Source organism: Leiobunum rupestre, chromosome 5 (assembly GCF_980474605.1).
Source record: "Leiobunum rupestre chromosome 5, qqLeiRupe1.1.hap1, whole genome shotgun sequence".
In the NCBI taxonomy this organism is placed as follows: domain Eukaryota; kingdom Metazoa; phylum Arthropoda; class Arachnida; order Opiliones; family Sclerosomatidae; genus Leiobunum; species Leiobunum rupestre.
In genome coordinates, this window is record NC_143388.1 from 24,705,189 (window position 1) to 24,721,473 (window position 16,285).

Below are 16,285 nucleotides of genomic sequence, written 5' to 3' on the forward strand. Positions count from 1 at the left end.
AATAAACGTAAAATAAATGTGTTTCGTCACGTTTTTATTTCGGAAAAATATCAAATATTTTCAGCTTCATTTAATATCGTTATTTACTGTTATTAAATGAATTTTCAAATGTTTCACTCTCAAAATTTATTTATTGATATTATTCTAGAGATTGGCTTATTAATTTTTCAAATGTTTGAAGTGAATAAAATATTTGTAGCGCAAATTTGAAGAATCATTTAATCTTTATGGTGACTTTATAGATACACATGGTTTTGCATTTATACACTGTTAAAACTAAAGGTTTTATTTTAGACATCTAAAGTGATTAAAACTTTTTCCGATAGTTAAGACCATTCAGGGTTTTATCATAAAACATATTTAAACCTTCTGCTATCCCAATTCAGTCCTTTTAAGGAGTGTTTAACACTTATTTTACACTTTTTTATACATTTTACTAACAGTAAAAGGTTAGACCGTCTAAACTCTATTTCGATACCTTTAAAAGCATTATATATTTTTTAAATTATTCAATACGACTCGATATATTAAGCATTAAAAATTGTAAAATATCGTTCAAGTATAAAATATGATATAAATTTAGTGACAGTTCTCCTTTAACTGTTGTTAAATATTCCAGGTCATTGGAATTTCTTCGCGTGGTGTTATTTTAAAGAAAATGTTTAAAAAGGAAATAACGTAGTAATCAAATACTAGTCTCAAAATTAGTCAATATAATTGTTTTCTTCGTTTAAGGGAATTAAATAGGATTCAAAAGTACTAAAAGTAAAGCCATAATTTTTTATGCCTTTGCCACAAGGGCCGGAAAAAGTATTAAACATGAAAGATTAAAATGGGTCTAAAATAAATTATGAGACCTTTTTTAGTACCTAAATGGTTTGAAATAAATTAAAAGTCCAATTTTTGTCGTTTTATAAACCTTTATTTTTAAGAGTGTACCGTATTCTGTTTATAAGGACATACATTAAACATTCATAGTTAAATATATTACAACATGATATATTTTTATTTAAAAATTAATAATTTCAAGTGTCCACTATACACGTCTTTTACAATTTTACGTTTTTAGAATATGTAAAAATTTTTGTTACGTATGTAAATTATATTAGAGACCATTTCTGATAATGGATTACATCAATACTAAATTCTGTCTGATATATGTAAAATACTTTGCAGTTTCTGGTTACATTTTGAGTTGTCTTAAAGGAGAACTGTCACCACCCTAAAATTGGTAAAAAAAACCATTTAAATGGATAGAGGACGTCCAAAAATGATTATACAAAAAATTTCATGTTAATATTGCCAGTATTTGATTTATTATAAGCAACCAAATTTCGTGTTTTATCCCCCCCCGACTCGAGAATCTCAGAACCGCTTGGTTTTATCGTTTTTCGGTCGGAACTGTCGTCTGCTACGACATTCTCCTTGGCTTTTTAACCTAGTTCGATTGGTAGATTGTAGTTAATCGTGTTTTTAATATGCCTTACACGCCGCTTCATTCTTTTGGCGCTGCACGTAGGTTCAACCGCGATTTCTGAAATTTTTTAAGCCGTTTGATGTAGGTTGCGGAAAAAGTAGCGTACCTTCTTAAATACTTTTCCAATAACTATAAAATTTCAGGGACATAATTATTAATATATTTTCTATCTTTCTGTAAAAAACCTCGTAAATTTTGGTTTTGGTGACAGTTCTCCTTTAATATATATTTCTAAAGAAGAACCGTCAAAAAAGTCCTTTTATATAGTATCTATAGAAAATAACAGAAGTGTATGATAATAATGTAAGGGAAAACTCTCCAAATATTTCTTGGTTGTTTCAGTACCTTCAAAATGCAAAACTTAAAGTGCGGGGTGAAATTCACTATATACAGTGATTTCAGTATCACGTGACAAAACGTCACCTATGCTTTTTCCCATAGAGAAAATATCCCGCACAAAATGGCGGCCATAGCCAAAGCTACGAACTGAAACTGCTCTATAGCGAGTTTCTAAAACTATTACAGAGGGAAAATGATTCCGATGCAGTGTAATTTTCACATTTTACATGGTTAGGGAGATTCGCGTCGAGCGTGCGAAGGTACAGTACGAATGAATAACATTATCAGGGTAGGTGGATACTTTTATCGTACAAGATATCATATACACTTCTGATAATACCTAAATTATTAAAAAAAATAGTTGCTCTAAATGTATTGCAAATAAAATACCTTTGTAAAAATCACACGTTAATTTCTAAAAGTTTTGTCCACAGAAACGACCTAGAAATATTTTATCATTTCAAAGGTATAACTACTCTAAAGGTAAGTTAATACACAAAAGGTAATTTATATTTATTTTTTAGTTTGTTTATTGAAACAACTAAGAAATATTTTGAGAGTTTTCTATAGACGTTCGTGTCTTTAACCCCTCTTTTGCGTCAAAGTGTATATTTTACAAGTTATAAATTAAGTTTAGGAATTTACAATGCTTCTCTACACGTTCACGTTTGTCTCGTGATCAAATTGAGCCCATTTGTTAAAAGCTGATTTCCGGAAACTTAATAAAACAAAAAAATGGGTGATTCAATCGTCAAAATAACGGCGAGAAGTGTGTCAAAAAGATTAGATAACTAAACAATAAGAAACAAGCTTGTAATTCTAAATCTACGAAACAAGTGCTTCTATTATAAATCCACTCAACCAAAATACAACCGTAAGTAAAGTATAATCACCCATAAGTATGACATTTGCGTAAATATTTTACTACATCCTTTCACTATAGTGATGTATAAATTATCAAATGCGGTAGTGATTTCAGGGAATGTAATCGCCAAGGCTTAGCTAAATTCTAAACATTTTTAAAATAAAAACTTAATTATTCAATTATTTATTGAATTTGGACATAAAATTTACTATTTAATAATAATTATAATAATAATCAGCTAGGCTAACACCCTTAGGCTTAAGTCATCAAGCGACTTTTAAAGCCTTTAATTCAATTTTATTTTATTTAATTTTAATTTAAATTTTAATTTAATTTAATTTAAAGCTTAGGAGGCTGGTGGCAAACCCGTCATGCTACGCGAGCCAACAGCTCCTTATACTAACTATTACCGTTAACCTCGACAAGTTTTTATGGAAGGGGAAACCGAAGAGCTGGGGGAAAACCCCTTAAACCAGTATTATAAGTAGTCGTTTCATTTCTAGTGGTAATATTTTTAGAATTGATGTGCATTTTATCAACATCATTTTACATTTTCAAATAGTTATCGTATTGCCTATCTATTTGATTTTGATTGAAAAATAGGAAATAATAAACTAAACAAAAACTACTAAATATACGGATAGTTGAGTTGCTAATTCTATTTAGAAACAACAAATGCATGTCAACAAGTGCCATACATTTTATTATTATCACGAATGCATATAACTAAGATGTCATTGTCCCCTGCTGCCATGATGTAATACTTCTAAAAATGGAAACGCCTTAAATATCTGCCTGTAGCGCCATCTGGACCAGGCAAAAGTGGCATAATTTTCCCTCAGTCTGATCGCAAATCCAAAAATAGGAAAATAATTTTTTAATTAAATTATCTGACTGAAATATAATCATTTTTATAAAAAAAATAATGATAATAACAATAAATAATAAAAATAATAATTTACAATTTATAGATTTCATTTTTGTCAATTGTACTATAGGGTGCCCCGAATTTGAGAAGTATATCTTCATAGAGCCAATATTTAAAATTTTCACAGTTTTTAGGTACTTCTATGGGCTCTTGTTATTATATTGCTTATGATACTACTTGACAATTCAACAATTAGAATCCTAAATCTACCACAATAGTTCACCGAAGAAAATACTCATTGTTTTCGAAGTACTTGTCCCCGATACCAAATAGCAAAAGACTCCGGCATTCTTTTACATTTCCGATTCTGTAAATCTGTTTGCGCGTTGTGTTTGAGGGAATTCACCATCGAAAGTGAATTTATCCTCTAGGGCCCAATTTCAGATGGATGACCTCCATAAAATGGCCAACCATTCCAAATAGAACGAGACAACCAAGGCTTAATTGGCAAAATCAAATTCCCTTTCACAAAAACGCGGAAATATTTTTGTATTAATAGATAAAGGATCGGCTTTTTTGAATGATATTGTTCTCAATTTGAATTGTTTATTTGCTACTCCAAATCAATGAAGCGATTTTTTGGAAACAATGTTAAATTAATTTAAACTTAGCTAATTATTTAGACAATATAAAAAATTTATATATTAATTAATTGAAAGTAAATGTATGTAGTATAATGAAAATTATATAAATATTAATTAATAATTATATATTAGGATATGATTAATTTATATTTTATTTATTATATGTTAAAAAATTAATTAATTAATTATATTTATTTTCATATGTTAATTAATTATAAGTAAACTTATGTAGTATAATGAAAATAAAATTAATTAATATATCATTATATATTTGTAAATGATTAATTTATATTTTAAATGTTAATTAATTAATAATAATCAGTTAGGCTAATATCCAGGTACCACCTTAGACACAATTAAGTCATCTGGCTACTTTTAATGCCTTTAAAACGGTGGCCGAGTTTGAAATTATTTAATTTATCTGGTTGAAACCTAGAAACTATGAGATTATTTCATTTATCTGGTTGAAACCTAGAAATAATGAAATTAATTAATTTATCTGGTTGAAACCTAGAAACTATGAAATTATTTAATTTATCTGGTTGAAACCTAGAAACTATGAAATTATTTAATTTATCGGGTTGAAACATTGAAACTATGAGATTATTTAATTTATCTGGTTGAAACCTAGAAACTATTAAATTATTTAAATTATCTGGTTGAAACCTAGAAACTATGAGATTATTTAATTTATCTGTTTGAAACCTAGAAACTATGAGATTATTTAATTTATCTGGTTGAAACCTAGAAACTATGAAATTATTTAATTTATCTGGTTGAAAAGTAGAAACAATGAGCTTATTTAATTTATCTGGTTGAAACCTAGAAACTATGAGCTTATTTAATTTATCTGGTTGAAACCTAGAAACTATGAAATTATTTAATTTATCTGGTTGAAACCTAGAAACTATGAGATTATTTAATTTATCTGTTTGAAACCTAGAAACTATGAGATTATTTAATTTATCTGGTTGAAACCTAGAAACTATGAAATTATTTAATTTATCTGGTTGAAAAGTAGAAACAATGAGCTTATTTAATTTATCTGGTTGAAACCTAGAAACTATGAGCTTATTTAATTTATCTGGTTGAAACCTAGAAACTATGAAATTATTTAATTTATCTGGTTGAAACCTAGAAACTAATAGATTATTTAATTTATCTGTTTGAAACCTAGAAACTATGAGATTATTTAATTTATCTGGTTGAAACCTAGAAACTATGAAATTATTTAATTTATCTGGTTGAAAAGTAGAAACAATGAGCTTATTTAATTTATCTGGTTGAAACCTAGAAACCATGAGCTTATTTAATTTATCTGGTTGAAACTTAGAATCCATGAAATTATTTCATTTGTCTGGTTGAATTGGTTTTGATAAATTTCTTAGGAATTAACTTCAAAATAATTCAATTTCTTAGGAATTAACTTCAAAATAATTCAATTTATTAGGAATTAACTTTAAAATAGTTCAATTTATCAGGAATTAACTTTAAAATAGTTCAATTTATAATAGTAATAATAATAATAATCAGCTAGGCTTATACACAAGGCACTGCCCCTTAGGCCTACATGTAAGTCATCAAGCGACTTTTAGAGCCATTAATTCAGGTGGCCGGGTTACAATGCGTAGGAGGGTGGTGGCAAGCCCTTCATGCCACGCGAGCTAACAGCTCCCTACACTAACTTTTACCTTTAACCTCAACAAGTTTTTAGGGAACTCGGGGGAAAACCCCTTAATGATACACATTTCGATTGTTGTATCTTTTTCCGTTCTATCCCAAACTAATTAATCATTAATTTAAAAAAATTTCGAATTTATTTGTGGTCAGAAAATATCGCATAAATCCTTAGAAATAATAATAATAATAATCAGCTCGGCTAATACCCAAGGCACCACCCTAGGCCTAAGTCACCAAGCGACTTTTGAAGCCCTTACTTAATTCAGGTGGCCGGGTTACAATGCGTAGGAGTGTGGTGGCAAGCCCTGCATGCCACGAGATCGAGCCAACAGCTCCCTACACTAACTATTACCGTTAACCTAGACAAGTTTTTATGGAAGGGGAAACCGAAGAACTCGGGGGAAAAGCCCTTAAACCAGTGGGGAGAGAACTTGCAAACTCAACGCGGAAGGAGTTGTTCCGAGTTTTCACCTAGTGCCACAAGCTGGGATCGAACCCGGCTCCTCTTGCTGCGAGGCGAAAGTGCTAACCACTCCACCACCCCACATCCGGGTAGGGCTAGTAAATAGGCTTCACTACCGTAGTCCTCATAAATTGAAATAAATTTTCGTTTTGCTCCGTACGGGAAAAATAACAGCATATTTAAAAAAAGTTCGAAACTTACAAAATGGAAATTAGAGTCCCCTACAAGAAAGCATTAGAGGCTTTATAACAAGGACCACATCCGGCAGCCTTCGTTACGCCCGACCTTAAATAAAAAACCCCAATGACAATTTAGAGAAAAGCATTTTTTTATAGTTAAACGTTTTCCCCATATTTGGTTTCGTGGTTCGAGCGTTCTCAACCAGAGGACGCGACGAGAGCTATTACGGGGAGCTTTCGTTTTGGGAAGGAACCACGGCGGGCTATCTTGGCGCGTCTTTTACCGAAGAAAGTTTGGTCGCGAAAGGTCACGAGCCTTCGCGTGGTTGATCATGCGAGTGGCAGCTTGATTATTCAGTTCCTCGCATCCCGTTACTCCGACATCACGCCCACCTCGACAACGACACCGACAGATATTTTACACCGGCTCGTTTGCGATTTATTCGTCTCCATTTTTGCATTGTTAAAGTGACCCCTGGAGTGCATGGCCACCGCTCAAAACGAACACCATTCAAGTTTCGAGTAATCACGCTTATCGCTAAGAGGGTCTTGTTGGATTTGTGACTGCTGCTTCAGCGCAGAAAATTGTCGCTTTCATCATTTAACAAAATAAAGTCACTTTGCCAATTTGCCGCTCACTATAATTTAATTCACTTTGGCCTTTGCCAATTTGCCGCTCACTATAATTTAATTCACTTTGGCCTTTACCAATTTGCCACTCCATATAATTTAATTCACTTTGGCCTTTACCAATTTGCCGCTCACTATAATTTAATTCACTTTGGCCTTTACCAATTTGCCACTCACTATAATTTAATTCACTTTGGCCTTTACCAATTTGCCGCTCACTATAATTTAATTCACTTTGGCCTTTACCAATTTGCCGCTCACTATAATTTAATTCACTTTGGCCTTTACCAATTTGCCGCTCACTATAATTTAATTCACTTTGACCTTTACCAATTTGCCGCTCACTATAATTTAATTCACTTTGGCCTTTACCAAATTGCCGCTCACTATAATTTAATTCACTTTGGCCTTTACCAATTTGCCGCTCACTATAATTTAATTCACTTTTTGTCTTTACCAATTTTCCGCTCACTATAATTTAATTCACTTTTTGCCTTTACCAATTTGCCGCTCACTATAATTTAATTCACTTTGGCCTTTACCAATTTGCCGCTCACTATAATTTAATTCACTTTGGCCTTTACCAATTTGCCACTCACTATAATTTAATTCACTTTGGCCTTTACCAATTTGCCACTCACTATAATTTAATTCACTTTGGCCTTTACCAATTTGCCGCTCACTATAATTTAATTCACTTTGGCCTTTACCAATTTGCCGCTCACTATAATTTAATTCACTTTGGCCTTTACCAATTTGCCGCTCACTATAATTTAATTCACTTTGACCTTTACCAATTTGCCGCTCACTATAATTTAATTCACTTTGGCCTTTACCAAATTGCCGCTCACTATAATTTAATTCACTTTGGCCTTTACCAATTTGCCGCTCACTATAATTTAATTCACTTTTTGTCTTTACCAATTTTCCGCTCACTATAATTTAATTCACTTTTTGCCTTTACCAATTTGCCGCTCACTATAATTTAATTCACTTTGGCCTTTACCAATTTGCCGCTCACTATAATTTAATTCACTTTGGCCTTTACCAATTTGCCACTCACTATAATTTAATTCACTTTGGCCTTTACCAATTTGCCGCTCACTATAATTTAATTCACTTTGGCCTTTACCAATTTGCCGCTCACTATAATTTAATTCACTTTGGCCTTTACCAATTTGCCACTCACTATAATTTAATTCACTTTGGCCTTTACCAATTTGCCACTCACTATAATTTAATTCACTTTGGCCTTTACCAATTTGCCGCTCACTATAATTTAATTCACTTTGGCCTTTACCAATTTGCCGCTCACTATAATTTAATTCCAAAAAGTATCTTACAAAATTACACCAAAAAATCAGATATATCAAAAGAGTGTAGTCGCTCGCTCGTCCAACAATGGTTGCATTTTTTGCACACAGACCTCGTTGAGAGTTCCGACTTACGTGAAGTTGACCGTAACCACATCGAGTCTGCATCAACGACGCGGTGTCAACAAAAACTGAAGGCGGGGCCGCGAAAAACGCTTTAGGTGTGTCCGTCGAAATGGCTTCACCTGTAACAAGCTTCTTCACCGGGGTAGCCTTGTTATACACTTTTTTTCGGACTGGGTAAATAATATCCGTTTCCGCGTTTGGACATCGAACGGGAAACAATGGAAGGTCGAACAAGGTGAATCTCTTATCGGTCCAGGGAGCAAATTTCGTCCAGACTTTTTACGCGGTCAGGAAGGAGAAACTTATTAACCAGGAAAAGTTGCGTCGATTTCGATGGTAAACGCTCTTCCTCGATTACCGAATATAGTCGAAGTTAGGTCACGAACATCAAATGATATTTACCAAGGTCGCAAAGATCGAGGGAGGTTAAGAAAACACCACTTCCATGAAGCGCCATCTACTATCAGAAAAGTGAAATGCTTAGTATCATTAAGGCATCTTATAATTCTTGTTAAGCCTACTAGCTCTACGGGTGACGCGTTAAGAATTCGACAAAATTAATTAATTCATTAATTAATGTACTAATTAGGGAAATTAATTTAAAACTAATTTTATTATATGCTTAGTAAAATTATCTAATATCATATTTTTCAAAAACTCATATTTTTCAAAAACGTTTGGAAAGAAAAAATAGTTACTATTGATTTTCAAATACTATTTCATCGGGAAAATATACTTTATCAAAAGGTAAATATCCCTACACGTGTAATGTTTACATTTTACATATCTTGAGACTAGGGAAATTTTAGTCCGTGTTGCGCAAAGGCGTACCGAACCGGGTTCAGGAGGTACAATTTGAACACTATAAACTTTAAAATATGAAAGGTAATTTTAATTTTCTTAAAATCGTAGTATTTTCTATCGTAGTAGTACATTATAAGCTTCTGTTAGTACGTTATTTCCTTTTCTCGCGTTTCTACCAAACTTGATTTAAAAAACTATCATAATATCTATTTAAGAGCCCTTTTTTACACCTTTTTTTCAATACACGTTTAGCTATTTTTCAAACTAATATTTGGCCAACTTTATTCTACCTACACTACACTGTTAAAAATGTAATAAAATATAAATTTAAACTAATTATTCGCCAATGCATATTGATTTGACAATGAGGCCATCAATGAAATTATCTTTACTGCCACAAATGTTCTGCTTATGTTTATTATTTCCGTTTATCGAGAGTTAAACAACCCAATAATTGTAACCACAATCAATAATTACCAGAATTAAAAATTATCTAAATATAGAATTCACATTCGATAAATTTTGGAAATTATAAAATATAATTATCAGAATTAAAAAATATAAAAATTATCAGAATTAAAAAATATAAAATTATCAAAATTAAAAAATATAAAATTTATCAGAATTAAAAAATGTAAAAATTATCAGAATTAAAAAATATAAATATTATCAGAAAAAAAATATAAAATTATCAAAAATATAAAAATGAACAGAAACAACCAATTTCATTGATAAATATAAAAATGATCAGAAACAAATTATCAGAATTAAAAAAAAATAAATATTATCAGAATTAAAAATAATAAAATAATCAGAATGAAAAAATATAAAAATTACCAGAATTAAAAAATTAAAAAATTCTAAGAATTAAAAACATTAAAATTCTAAGAATTAAAAATATTAAAATTCTAAGAATTAAAAAATTAAAAAATTATAAGAATTAAAAATATTAAAATAATCAGAATTAAAAATAAATATTATCAGAATTAAAAAATACAAAAATTAAAAGAATTAAAAAATACAAAAATTAAAAGAATTAAAAAATATAAATATTATTAGAATTAAAAAATATAAAAATTATCATAATTTAAAAATATAAAAATTATCAGAATTAAAAAAATAAAAGTTATTAGAATTAAAAAATAATAAAATAATCAGAATGAAAAATATAAAAATTACCTGAATTAAAAATACAAAAGTTATCATAATTAAAAAATAAAAATAATCAGAATTAAAAAATTAATATTATCAGCATTAAAAAATACCAAAATTATAAGAATTAAAAAAAAAAATATTATTAGAGTTAAAAATACCAAAACTTATCTTTGAAATAATGAATTAAGAATTGTCGAAATTATCAAAATGTAGAATTCTCAAAATTATATCAAAATTAAAAATTCTCGAAATTATCGGAATTACGTAAGTATGTATGTATTACACATATGTATCGGTCATTCATAGGAATTTCCAATCGCGAGTTTGTAGGAGGTAAACTATCAGGCATTCATGGGTTTTGTCCTTTTGCATGATGACATTTGCAACCTCACGTCCAACGATTGTCCAGGAGGATTTTAACCTTTTTGGGGGGCGATTCCCGAGCCACCACGCCTAGTCTATAATGATCGAGTAAAAGTTAAACGCCATCAGATAAACCGCTTTTTGGCAAAACATTTTGATGAACTTGAGCAATTTGCTATATAAAAGCGATTCGAATCGGGCAAAGATTAAGACAAGACGCGTCGAGCGATTGTATCTCCGCAGTTCCGCAAGCGCGGCCACTCTTAATTTTAATGAGCTAATTAGCGCGATTACGGAACGATTTCGTTTTCGAAAGGAATTCGAGATGACTTTTCCCCATTATCAAATGTTGTAAGAAGAGCATCGGGCCGTCGTGGCGGCGAGGGTGAAATCAGCAGCCGAGCGAGACACTCGCGGCTTTCACCCGAGAACGGGCTTCGGCGCTGGTGGCACTTTGTTCTTGGCGACTGGACTAGAAAGGAGAGGAACAAATTAAAGAGACACAACCCGGCTGGCGACCTGTCAGGGTTCAGCGGGGAACGGTCGGGGCCCGCGATTACTCGTCCTAAAAGAATCAAATTGGAACTTTAAAACGTTGATGGGATTTTAGAGGGTGTTGTTGAAAGAGCTCGCTTCTCTTCCGGTTCAGAATTATGACCTTGAATTAACCCTTTCCACATTGTACGTATATAAAGAAACAACGTCTTTTGATGTCCGTTACTGATGACGCTTTTTTATTTAAGTAATGAAAGGGTTTTCTTACTGGAACTTTCTTATTGAGATTATCCATTGATAAAGAGGTTAAGCGTGTACAATTAAACGGGAAGGAAAAACGGTAGATTTAATCTAAGGTGATTTGTAAGATATTTCACGATAAAAATTAAATGGTCTTAAATGCGCTAGCTACTCGTCTCATTGCACGGAATTCTTAACGAGGTTAAGTCCGAGTTAGAAAACGTGAAGAGAGATCGTGTAACGGTGTCTGTTGCTAACTACACGTTAAACATTTATAACCGTTAACGTCCGAGGTTTAAAATTTTTAACGGAAAAATTGACAAATTTTATTTTTTAAATATAGATTAGTATTAAAATTTGAAATTCTACGGTATATTTGAAAAGCAGGGAAAGACAAATCCAAAGTTTATAATTACAAACAGCCACTTCAATAATGAACAGTTATTATTCGTGATCATCACACTAATACGTGATCTGTGACTTAAAAATACCACTACATTTACAAAAATTGAATTAATAAAAGTGGGTTGGATTTCAATTTTCAACTAATTTTGTGTACGAATATTATTAAACTTAAAATTTTGAACTAAGTCTCAGTCATGAAAATTACTTTAGTTTCATGATTGAGTGAGTACCTGGTTAAAAAAATCACTTGTAAAGGTCAAATACGCGTGATAAATAGTTAAAATTCAATTAAAAAACCGCGAAATTCTATAAGTATGAGTAGCAATATTTTCAAATACTAATATTTAACAGGTAACATTTGGAAATGTATTTTTCAATTGTATACCACCCACTGAGCCAAAATAGAATTCCGTCAGCATATCATAAATATATTAAGATATGAAAAAATAAAATGAAAAATAATTTCGTTAAATTCCTCCCCCGAAGATAATGTTAAAATGTGATCTTGAAAAAAGGCAGGGTCAACGGCCGCTGAAACAAAGCGGAAATTATCGATACTGGCGAGCGTGCGATTCAAATGGAATCAAAAGTAGGTTTCTCGTATCAAATGAGCCGCGCAAGACATTTATTTCTCCATAATACGAAAACTCCACAAATATTACCTTTTTTTTTGGTTGATGTAAACAAAATCTTACGGTGGGGTTTTCTTCCGCCTTTCGTTGAAATGTCAAGTGACATTTACTGAGGAAACTGCCCTGAACATTATTTCTGGAAGGCAAGTAATACTCTAAATGATATGTGCCCTTTTTTGATTGTCTTTTCGGGTTTTACTGGCGACCTCCGAAAGACTCGCCGGAATTCCAAACGTTATCAAATCCGCAACGGAGAGAATCAAGAAATAAAAATGGAAAGAACAACTTCTAAGCATCATTCATCTCGGATGACCTTCTCCACTACCGCATCGAGGCATTCTTTGTTTTCGCGTTAGCCGCATCAACCGAATGAGTAAAAACAGAGTGGTACTGCGCGAGAGTAGAAGACGTCAATTCTTAAAAAATAATTACTCGGAGGAGACTTCTTTGGTAATAATAATAATAATCATCATCTAGGCTAATACCCAAGGCACCACCTAAGGCCCAAGTCATCTAGCGACTTATAGTAATGCCTTTAAACAGGTGGCCGGGTTACAATGCGTAGGAGGGCGGTGGCAAGTCCTTCATGCCTTGCGAGCCAACAGCTCTCTACACTAATAATAATAGTCAGCTAGGCTAATACCCAAGGATGACCACCTTAGGCCTAAGTCATCAAGCGACCTTTAAAGCCTTTAATTCGGGTGGCCGGGTTACAATGCGTAGGAGGGTGGTGGTAAGTCCTTCATGCCTTGCGAGCCAACAGCTCTCTACACTAATAATAATAGTCAGCTAGGCTAATACCCAAGGCTGACCACCTTAGGCATAAGTCATCAAGCGACCTTTAAAGCCTTTAATTCAGGTGGCCGGGTTACAATGCGTAGGAGGGCGGTGGCAAGTCCTTCATGCCTTGCGAGCCAACAGCTCTCTACACTAATAATAATAGTTAGCTAGGCTAATACCCAAGGATGACCACCTTAGGCCTAAGTCATCAAGCGACCTTTAAAGCCTTTAATTCAGGTGGCCGGGTTACAATGCGTAGGAGGGTGGTGGCAAGCCCTTCGTGCCACGCGATCCAACAGCTCCCTACACTCACTATTACCGTTAACCTCAACAAGTTTTTACGGAAGGGGAAACCGAAGAACTTGGTGGAAAACCCCTTAAGCCAACATCTCCTTACACTAATAATAATTAGTAGCTAGGCTTATATCCAAGGCACGCACCTTAGGCCCAAATCATCTAGAGACTTTTAATGCCTTAAACAGGTGGCCGGGTTTAAAAGAAAATAAATCCGATTACACAAAAATGGTAATAGTGCGAATGAAAACACCCGGAGAAAGCCGTCAGATTTTTTATCAAAATGCTTATTTATAGTAGTACGTTTCTTTGGTGCCAATAAAAATGATCATTGACGGTTGTAAGCTTCTTTAGTTCAAATGCACATCAATGGCTGTAAAGTACGTCTATTTCTCAAATGCCCATCGATTTCCGTGAGCGTCTTTTACTCAAATGCCCATCGATTTCCGTGAGCGTCTTTTACTCAAATGCCCATCGATTTCCGTGAGCGTCTTTTATTCAAATGCCCATCGATTTCCGTGAGCGTCTTTTACTCAAATGCCCATCGATTTCCGTGAGCGTCTTTTACTCAAATGCCCATCGATTTCCGTGAGCGTCTTTTACTCAAATGCCCATCGATGACCGTAAGCTTTTTTCGTTCAAATGGCCACCCATGACCGCAACCTTCTTCATCCAAAATTCCAAGGCGAATACTAAAATTATTTATCTTTGAAAAATATTTTAAATATTTACATTTTATTAAATATACAATAATCGCTAAAGCTGAAGAGGAGCCTAGGCCCGCAGGCCACCTTGTTTGGAATTTTGTTTAAAAAAAAAGAAAGATAGAACTCGAGAAGTCGTCCATCTTATGACGGAATGGCCCGTTTCGGATCATACTGCCGCAGCACTGAATTGAAGATTTCCTCAACCACTCCCTGAAGACGTCCTACGGAGACCTCCCAACCATACCCCACAGCCTCGAGAATACATTAAATACACGCGGGGAATTATCATAAATTTAAAGATATAGCCTTCTCCAGAAGAGAGTTAAAAGATTATAAATTTTCTTTTTGTTCCCTTCTAAGCCTTTCCAAAAATTAAGCGTGACGATTACCACGAGTCGGTTTGCATTCGGGTTTGGCCCGGGGCAGCTATGGCTCATATTTATTTTGGGAAAAGAATACTATAGTTACGCGCGTGGATCGAGTGTCTTGATTAAAGACGCGAGAACAAACATTATTTTAGTAATGTAATATTTCATATCAGATTCATCTTTTCATTATCGCTTCAGCGTTTGTTTTAGGAGGGAAATACATTTCGTAGAGGTCATCGGGTCCTTTGTTGTTTGATGTTTGAAGGTCAAGTTTTAATTGTTCCCGGCTCTGACCTTTTACGCGCATTTACCGGTGTATTTATTTTGTTATTAAGTTTGGGATGTTGAAAACAAAATTTGATAATAAATCATTTATAAAATTATACGTTTCTTGATATAATTCAAATTAAAGGCGCGTTTAAAATAAATATTCTAGTCTCTACAGAGTGTGATGAGACAACAAGAACTGCAAAACATTATTGAATTTATCTTTCTGTTTAGTCCCTTCATTATGGTTTTGCTAAAATTAAATTTGGTTGAAATAACCGTACAGTTCATTTCAACTCTTGTGAAAAACACGTTAATTTAAATTAAAAAAAACGACAAATTTTACTATTTTAGTCTTTGTTGCCTATTATTTAAGTTGTAAAATATCCTCTCAAATATTTAACAATAAATTTTTTATCGATAACGTGTAATTTTTATAAATTATATAAGGTCCTTTGTTAAAAAATCGATTTAACTGAAATAAAAGCTAAAAAATTACATGACTATACTGAGAGATAAATTTCCAGTGTTGTTAATTTTCTGGAAAAATAATATGCGGAAAAATTTCCAGAAGATTTCCCGCAAATCGAAAAAATAAAAAATTGAAACATTAATTACTCTTCAAGGGTTTTTAATTTTTTTAACTTTTTATCTATATAAAATGTTTAATAACAGTAAGCATACTACAAAACATTAATAGTGTTACATTTTTAGCTAGTCTAGAGGTTTAGTTATACTTTTACATACGAAAAAATTAGGCAAAAATGCCGCTTTATTTAAAATTGCAACAATATAGAAAAAGGCCTCTGTCATTTTCTGAGGAATATTTTCCGACTTACAAAACTATAAATTTCTAAAATGGCGAACACTGATAACATGATTACCATAATATCATTAGGATAATATACATCCAGGGTGTCTTATATGTATATTAGATTTACAGATATCGGCCGATTTCCGAGGAAAGCCAGAGTTCTTACACCGTATTGTTGAGCTCCAAAAGGGTAAACCCGGTCTACTGTTGGAATCTCTGGCTGAAATTTAGGATAATTTAAACCTTTAGGCTTCATCGCAAATTTATATCAAGAAGAAAAACTCCAATTGATGAGCGCTTTTAGTCAAGTTTATTTTTAGCCAACTTCTGGTTATAATAATTTCATTTTCTCGGTCTAGTGAACTTGGTGAATTTGA